Source organism: Chenopodium quinoa, unplaced genomic scaffold (genome assembly GCF_001683475.1).
Source record: "Chenopodium quinoa cultivar QQ74 unplaced genomic scaffold, ASM168347v1, whole genome shotgun sequence".
Lineage (NCBI taxonomy): Eukaryota > Viridiplantae > Streptophyta > Magnoliopsida > Caryophyllales > Amaranthaceae > Chenopodium > Chenopodium quinoa.
In genome coordinates, this window is record NW_018743978.1 from 19,780 (window position 1) to 29,993 (window position 10,214).

The window sequence follows — 10,214 nt, forward strand, 5'->3', positions numbered from 1 at the left end:
TAAAAAAATAAAAAATATTCACTAAATCATATAATTGTGATTTACTTATTACAAAATATATTCACATATTTTCCATTTCTTTTTATTGCATACAATATTATCCAATATCTTTTTACTATGTATATCTTACCGAGTACACATATTATTTATTATATATCAATTACATTTACATTTACATTACATTACATAATTGCATAATACTAAAAAAGACACCAGAATTGACAAGTGTCACTTTCTGTTGCTGTTTTTTTTCCCTCTATTTTATTTAGTCAAATCTTCTTAGAATTATATTTAACATATTATTATAATATAACCTTCCTATTTGAGCACAATGAACAACAACAACAACAATAAAGATTTATGTCATTTGTATTGTAGAAAATGTGTAAAAATTATAACCAAAGATTATATTATTCCATATATTGCTGATAAAAAAATTTTAAATTAAATCTTCAAATACATATAAATTCAATACATAAAAATGACAATTTTAATTTTTCAGCAAAATTTACTATTATCGGTCACCTTATAGAAAGATTAAATCAAATATGATGATTTAATAATAGATATCATTTTTAACAACTCCTCGAGTCGGCTCCATAATTCCTGAGCCGTAGCACCCGGTTTCATGATGGTATTAACAAGATCTTTGGAAATAGTGGTGTATATCCATTGCTTAACAAGTACATCTAATCTCTTCCACGTTTCATCATCAATATCCTTTGGACGCTTCACCTTCTCATCAATGTGGTCAAGAACATTGTAGGCACAAGCATGAATTTGGAAAAGTTCAACCCAAGTAGCATATTGGGCGTCCTCGTGTGATCAAGAGTCACGGGCATAAGGGATTTGATGTTGCTGACGGCAAAAGCCGGGTGGAAGGGGCTGGTTTTGGGAGGAGAATGAGGGAGAGCAGAGTCATCGTCACCGGCCAAGGAGGGCTGGAAGTACGGGTAGGAGGAGGAGATGGACGGCTATGGAGGTCTAAGAGATTGAATAGGGTTTTTGGGGAAAAGAGAGAAAATAAAACCCTAAGAGGAATCTGATACCATGTAGAATAGTGTAATTCTCCTTAGTTGGAGTATTCTCATTAATCAATATATATAGGTGTGTACAACCCTAATTATGAGAAACCTAATTACACAAGATATATGTTACAACAACAATAAAGATTTATGTCATTTGTATTGTAGAAAATGTGTAAAAATTATAACCAAAGATTATATCATTCCATATATTGCTGATAAAAAATTTTAAATTAAATCTTCAAATACATATAAATTCAATACATAAAATGACAATTTTAATTTTTCAGCAAAATTTACTATTATCGGTCACCTTATAGAAAGATTAAATCAAATATGATGATTTAATAATAGATATCATTTTTAACAAAATATATTACATGTTGGATCACATAGTGAAATACATACACTAAAAAGAATGTTGTAAAAGATGCATATGAAACTTTGCAATGCAAATATATAAGTAATGTTTTATTTTTATATTTATTTGACCATATAATTTGTACTTATTACTTATAAAACATTACTGAATCATTAAAAAATTAAAAATTAACTTATGTAACAATCAAGATAATTTAATGGAAAATTTAAATTTTAACACCACAAAAAAACGAAAAAAAATGGATTTTAACACTACAACAACAAAAAAAAAAAATCCACCTTTTATTTTAACACCACTAAAAGTTTAAAATTTGTTTTTTACCATCACTTAACTACTTCATGGATGAAATCCGTTAATGGGCTCCACATTGCTTACGTGTCAGCATATTATTGACAAAAAAATAATTAAAAAAACCCTAAATTAGCCCAGGTCCCCACCGCCAGCTAGGCAGCACCGATCACTTCCCCACCCAATCAAACACCCCTACTCCCTGCAAAGCCACCAGATTCTCTACCCCCTCCTTTTCCACCTCTCTAAAACCAGCAACCTTGCCCAAACAACCACAAAAAAACGGGTGGTTGTTTTTCGAACCACTCAAACCACCACCAAAAACAGGTTTTAAGGGCCAAAAAAGACCAATGTATGGTCGAGACGACCACTTAGGGTCACTTTCGACCGTTAGTTGCCGTAAGTGGTGGTCGATTTTGGGTGGTTTGAAAAACGACACGCCCATTTTAAGCGGTCATTAGGAGGTTTATTCGATTTTGGGTAGGGGTAAAGGGAGGAGACGGAGTTTGCGGCGGCTGGGCTAGAAACGGTGGTGTTTGGGGTGGGGTAATGGCCGACGCTGCCCTGTTTGTGGTGGGGATGGGGTTGGCTCGGTAATTTAGGGTTTTTTTTTTTTTAATTTTTTTAAAACTAATAATATGACGACATGTGGCACAATGGACCTCACTTAACAGATTTTTGGACGATGGTAAACTCAATTTTCTTAAAAAATTTGTGGTGTTAAAATAAAAGTTTTTTTTTTTAGAAAATCCATTTTTCCGTTTTTTATGGTGTTAAAATTCAAATTTTCTTAATATAATTTATTTAGCACTTTATTAATAAAATTTAAAGAAATTTATTTTTTTTCTATCAGGGTTTGTCATACAAAATTGAGTACAAATCGACAAATTTATTTTATTTAAACCTTTTATTGTTGTATAACGTTTATAATATATTTCCCTATTTTGTACTCAATTTTTATGCATATTTTACATAAATAAAGCTTAATGTTATATTTTTTTTATTTTAGGATTAAGATAACAAAAAATAATAATTCAGTAATAATCGTGCATGTTACTGGTCCTAAGCTACTTATTGACATAAAATAATAACAATTCGGGCAAAAGCTGGTGTAGTGATCATGTAATTAGAAGAGAGGGAGTAACTAACATTTAAAATTTTCTAGTTTTATTCGTTGGAGCTTGGAGCCTCTTATAAATATCATTTTACAAGCTCCTACTTTTCCAAAATACTTCAAACAATTTAACAACCAAAGCTCAAAAAATCTTTAGAAAATGAGTACCTTTCTCCAACCAGCAATTGCAATAACCGCTCTTCTTTTGCTCCAACTCTTTCCTCCTCCAACCATGGCTGCCTGGTTTGCTTATATCACGGACGAGGATGGTGAACCAATGCTAAATGGCGGAACATATTACATCATCGCCACCAATGGTGGAGGCCTCGCCGTGGCACAAAAAACCACAAACCTTGGCGTGCCCTCTCTTTATAGCCCAAGAGAAAGATGGTTCATCTATTGGCCACCCTTTCAAAATCACTTCTCCAATAAGCTCAAAGTACCTTCCGTTTGGTCCAACTGAATTCTATGTTGTTGACGACACTACCACCTGCACGAAGCCACTAGCGTGGCGATTAACCACGGATAATGCAACCGGCCAAATCTATGTGGCTGCGGGTACTACTGAGTCGCTCGGGCCTAGTCCATTCAGTATAACATTACCATTCAGCGATGTCCAACCAAATGAATATGAGATATTCCATTGTGACAACGTCATATGCAAACTTGCTGGAATCTTTGAGAATGGACTTTTGGGCATGAATACTGATTTTAATCTTAAATTTACCTTTCGTTTCAGAAAAGCTTTAACACAAACTTCACAGATTATGTAATGTTTGATTTAATATGGCCAATGTTTGATGTTCCATGCTATGTATGTAATGTGCACAAATTCGTCGGTTGATTAATAATAAAACTCAAGTGTTGCTCTTATTACATTCTTGTGTTAAATCATTTTTATATCATATGTGTAACACACCAATGCTCAAAATATATAATCCCTTTGTTTGATTATGTTACTCGCTTCTGCATTATTAATTGTCACAGATGCACCCTTTTGACCATTAGTTTAATATTTTCAAAATTACAACTTTTTTAGCTAAATTTATCAATTGTTTTACATTGAAATGGTGACAAGTTGCAACCAAAATTTTTAAAATTTATGGTCTTTTACAACATTGTTTTAAAGGTGGTTATATGCAAAAAAAAACGAGATTTATTTAAAGGTGGTTTTATTGCAAAATTTACTTTTTATAATTAATTTTTGAAAAAATGATTTAAAAAAAAATACATTTCTTTAGTTTTTTTTTTAGACAAATCATATCTTAAGTTTGAGAAGCAAATATAAAAAAATAATAAAAAAAAATAACTAGGTCAATGGGAATTAAGTATAGTGATTGATAGTCATTTTAAGGATGACTGCCATTTAAAAAAAATGTGTTTGATTAACAGTTAGCATTTTAATTTTTGTTAATTTTAATAAACAAGGGATAGCTTGATAATTTAATTCTCATGTTTATGATATTGAACCCCCGTGATTTTATACTTTAGTTACTAGTAATTTATAGGTGTCAATGAAATTTTTATTGAACATCTGGAATGGACGTGGTGCACTTGGAAAGAACATTTGCATATTTTAAAAAATAATTATAGCCATTTATAAAAAACGCGAGCATAATATGTTCTTTGAGTTTGAACTATATGTTCTTTACATTATACGATATTTTCTTTAATGTACGTGCATGAAAAAAAATGTTAAATTCAACCACCTATGTAACCATGATAAAAAATTTATCATGTTCTTTAATATATATCATGTTCTTTCAATAAAAACTTTATGTTCTTTGAAATATTATGTTCTTTGTCAAACACAAACATATATTTTTTGTCATACACAGGTATGTTCTTTTTCAAATACAAGTATATTCTTTTTCAAATAGTAGTATGTTTTTTATTTTCATATGTATGTTCTTTCTGTCTTTTTTAGTTTTACCGAGTACACCAAACGCATGGTGCACCTGGGTGCACAGATCAAACACTAGTTGGTTTACTTAGCATTTTTTATAAATAAGCTCTAGAGTACTAGTGCTTTTCTTCACAAACTTCTAAAGTAAAAAACGAACAAAACCCAAAAAAATGGCTAATCTTTATTCCCAACTTTCAACCACAATCCTCCTAATTTTCTCTCTTTCCATCGTTACATCAACCACAGCCGCCAACGACGTAGACTCCCTTGTTCTAGATGTAGAAGGGAACCCACTCGAAGTAGGCTCATTTTATTACGTCGTACAGAACTTTTCAAAAGTCAGAATAGGAGGTGGCATAGTCGCGGCATCCAAACCAAACCAGCCGAATGCCCTCAATACGTAGCCCAATTAGCCGAAGGCTGGTACGGCGAATCCCAATTACATTCCTACCATCAGACCCATCACAAAAACACATCCACATTTCCTCTGACCTTAACATAATGTTCAATACCTCCTCTAGCGTCTGCTCGCAAGGGGCATGGCAACTTACCCCGACGCCAACTCCGGTGAAATCCACTTGTCTACCGGAGGTGGTATTGGAAACCCGAGCCCTCAGACCGCAGCTAATTGGTTCAAGATAGAGAAAAGTATTGCTAGTTCGGAGTTTTACCAGCTCGAATATTGTCCGTCTAGTAGTACAATCAATGGGTTTGCAGCTAAGAAAGATATCGTATGTGGCGTTATTGACGCTACTTCGGGCACAGATGACTACCGTTTGTTGTGGTTAGGTCTAGTTCCAAGAAGGGCAGACTTCTTCCACATTCTAAGTTTCATTAAAGTTTAAGTGTTGCTACGCATGTACTTAAGCATATAGATTGTTAAGAAGGTTGTATGAAGAACAATAATGTATGATGTTGATCTTATCAATAAAAGAATTTCATCTTGGAAATTTCTCTTCATTTGATTACTTAATTATGAATGTATTTTTGTAGTATTAGAGAAGCTTAATAATGAGAGGACATTGATATAAGAAAAATTAATGATAAAAATGTACTTCGTATTTCGTAGTATTTTATTAAAAAATAAAGTATAATACTTTAAAAAAAAAAATAGTCACATGAGAAAATATGTCACTTTCAAATATAAAAGGAGTTAAATAGATTAGTGCAAATAAAAATATTGGCTAAAAATTGATATGAATGGTACTTTGTACACATAAATTTAACAATGTTATTCAACATAAAATGATATAAATTAGACGTCGTACACATAACATTTATTGGCCTCATATATTTTTGAGCTTTTATTGTGGATATGTAGTGGTCCAAAGACAACAATTAGATGTCAATTCAAGTATATGCGTCGGACTGGGTGATATTGGATCAGGTCGAGTTATATCTATTTCAAATTAAGTCATGCTAAATTATTGTATTCATATGAGTAGAAATTTAAAACATGATTTTTTTTCGAGTCGATCAGAATAAATCAGGTCACACGAGTTAGATTTTGTTACCTCTAATTCCACAGTTTCAAACACCATGTCTTCTAGTTAATTTAATAATGGTATTTTTAATATATGGGGAATTATTGTATGTCCACAAGTTCTCCAAAATATCACGGGCCACAATTAGGGTACATTAATGATAAAAATAATGATAGTCCAATAGGTGGAAATTATTGACCGCATCTATTTCCTTGTAAACATGACCTCTCGAAATTGTACTTTGCATATATATATACACTAGATGATCAATGTTGTCTAATAGAATTAGCTGATCTTGAGTTAAATAATCTATATAGAGCATTGTAAGTAGCACATCAAATTATATATAGTTTGACCATGAATAATTTACATGGAAGTTTAAGAGTATTTATGAAATGTCCAACAACTTATATTTAATTTTAAAATTATATTAAAAAAATATATATAAAATATCAAATAACTTATACTTCCTCTGTTCTTTTTACTTGACCTGTTTCTTTTATCACGCTTGTCAATGTAAAACTTTAACGGTCTATAAGTTTAATTCTCTATAATTAAAATATATAAAAGTTATATGTTATGATAGTACTTACTGAGACGAATTCAAAATGATCCAACATGAATATATTTTTCCTTACATATTATTCACAAAACACGGTCAAAGGAGGAGTGGTGAATAGTGTAAAAGTCAAAGTAGGTCAAGTAAAAAAAAACAGAGGAAGTATTCATTTTACCTCACACAATGTCTTCTCATTAAATGGGGAGAGTGATTAATCAAAAATTTGGTGAGTTAGCTTAATTAATATCACAACATTAGAATGTTTTTCAAAAAAATATAAGTGTGGAAAGGGTATTTCCGATTTTTCATTCATCTAGTTAGGGGCATGTCGGTAAACTCACATCAATTTTGAAGGTCTTCTACTGCCGTGTTTGTTCAAATTGGTAGACTCTGCGTGGATATGGTGGTTTACGCTTGATCCAAATGAAAATCTATTAAGTTTGTATACCACAAATTGTGGTTTAAAAATCATTGAGAGTACATAGGTAAATATAGATCCACGTTTTTGTTATTGCAAGTGTAGTACAATGAAAGCTATCAGTACGTGTCGCTACTTGGACTCTAGCTAGCATTAGCAACAAGCCAACAATAATCTTATCTACTTGGGTGACTATGCAATATTTAAAGGATAATATAACCAAGAAATATATTGATAATAAGTGAAGGATATAAATCCAATTTTTTTTCCTTATAAAGAATTAATAAATAAATATTAATGGGTGCATGTACAGCGCGTTTTTGGTACCCCGGCCACACGTACGGCATAACAGGACTCACCAAAATAACGGAGAATGAAATATCTTTCCAAAAACGCGCGTTTTGGAAATTTCTGGAAAAACCAACCAAAAAGCGTCTCACGCACGCTTCCCAAAACCTAAAAAACACGCCGCCACTCATTTGCCATTTACTCCAATTTTTCTTTTAAAACTTTTTCACTTTTAACACCGACGCTTTTAACACATTGATTTTTCACCTCAATTTTCATCTTTTTTACTAAATTCCATGGCAGACGAAGAATACAATTTCCTGGATTCATAAGAATCAATGGAAATCGAAGAGATTGAAGATTCATTCATGAATTTGGAGATCGAAAACAAAATTACAGAAATCAAGCAACTTCTATTAGAAAATATTGAACACCAAGGTATGTAAATTTTTTTTATTTGAGGTAGTAAAAAAATACATACTGAATCCCTGTAAATTTTAAAAATTAAGATAAGTAACGTAATAAGTGAAATTTAGTAACCCCTTATATTACTCCCTCAGTAACCCTTTCAGCATTTGCTTATAATTCCCTCTAGTAATCCCCTCAAATACCACTGTAGTAACCCCTTTACTAATATTTTTAGTAACCCCATAAAAGTAAACCCCTCAGTAACCCCAGTAGAAAATTCAGATTAGTAACCCCACAAAAGTAAAACCCTCAGTAACCAGTAGAAAATTCAGTAACCTTATAGTAACCATCATCAAAATCATTCCATTATCAACAACTCTAGTAACCCCTATTAAATAATAGCATTAGTAACCCCTTTACTAATCTTTTTAGTAACCCCATAAAATTAAACCCCTCAGTAACCCCGGTACAAAAAACAGTAACCTTATAATAACCATCATCAAAATCATTCCATTATCAACAACAATAGTAACCCCCATTAAATAATAGTAGTAGTAACCTCAAAATCACCAGTTAAACCACCAGTTCTAAATTCTGAAGACCACCAGTTAAACCACTATGTGGACAATGTGGTCCATGTCCCAAGCAAATGCTATCTTGTTATTTAATCCAAAATATAATCGGTGACAATTATGGTACGAGTAAATGTTTTTTCAAAGATTATTACATAATGATCCTCAACGGCGAGAAAAAAATTATAATGTAATTTTTATTTATTTATTTATATATTTTGAATAAATGACGCAAAACGGTATGAAGTGAAAGAAAAAAAAAATGTTAAGTAAAATTAAAGTCTCTAATAAACTATTTTACTTATGCACTTTTGATCCCTTAACTCTTAAATGTCACTTTTGATCCTTCAACAGCCAATGTAGGTGTTTTCTGACCAAATAGTTTAGAAACTAATCATAATCAGTAAGAGTTTAGGGATCTTACTTTGGTATGTGTCATTTGTTTTCCGTCGACATTAATTAAATTATTAATATTCTATGCTGAGTTGGCAAAAGTATTGACAAAAAATAGTTTATGGACTAAATTTGACACTTCGAGCAATAAATTACCACATAATCAAAACACATTTTAAGCTCCACTTTCCTATGTGAAATGTTCACTTGGCGGGATAATTATGATCAGAAAACTTCTTTATACATAATTCTTAATCTATGCACCTGGGTAGTGGCGTATTCAGAATTTACAAACAAGGTGTGCACAATTATTTACTTAATAGACAATAATCCTAACCTGTTTGCATAAACGATCTTAACATGTAGTAGTCAGCAAAAAATAGTTGGGAAAATTGTTTAACAATGGATTCCAACTATAGACTAAAGTGACAATTCAAGGAAGCAAATAACGCTTAATAGACAATTAGATAAACAGCTAGCTACGCTTAATGGTTTGCCATAAAGCTGCTATAAATTTTATTTTAATGCACATGTAGGTTATGCACATACATACCCTTGGTGTTAGCTGTATCCATCCCTGCACCCGAGTGCACCATGTATCGGTATATATATATATATAAATAAATAAAACAGAAACAAAGTTGTTATATATTGTAAAGAAAATAATATATATTGAAAAAAATAAAAAATTAGAATGACTAATTTTCAAATATTTACAACGAATTCCTAAAATGAGAAAAATAAATTTTAGCATTTAAAAATAATTTAAAAATCATTAAATCAGTACAATTTTAAAATTTTTGGTAGTAGAATTTTCAAATTTGAGGTCTGAAGAAATGTGAGGTGGTTTACATAGCTTTTTTTTTTTTTTTTTTTTTTTTATATATATTTAAGTTCCAGAGCTCTTGTTTACATCATATTTCAAACTCCAAAAATAAAAACGAACAAACCCTAAAAAGATGGCTAATTTTTATCTCCAACTTTACACCACAATCCTCCTTATGTTCTCTATTTCCATGGTTTCTTCAGCCACAACCGCCAACAACGTAGACTCCCTTGTCCTAGATATCGAAGGGAACCCACTCGAAGTAGGTTCATTTTACTACGTCCGTACTCCCCAGTCAACATTTAGATGGGGAGGTGGCATAGTCGCGGCATCCAAACCAAACCAACCCGAATGCCCTCAATACGTAGCCCAATTAGGCGAAGGCTGGTACCGCGAATCCCCAATAAAGTTCCTCCCATCAGACCATCACATAAACATGTCCACATTTCCTCAGACGTCAACGTAGTCTTCAACAACTCATTTAGTGCCTGCTCGCAAGGGGCATGGCAACTTACCCCCGATGCCAACTCCGGTGATCTCTTCTTGTCTAC

General features: G+C 32.0%; 1 pseudogene; it reads left to right on the forward strand.

The window, feature by feature from the left end:
- Positions 1-4,810: 4,810 nt before the first annotated feature.
- Positions 4,811-5,675, forward strand: LOC110689944 (annotated as a pseudogene).
- The last annotated feature ends 4,539 nt before the right edge of the window (positions 5,676-10,214 follow it).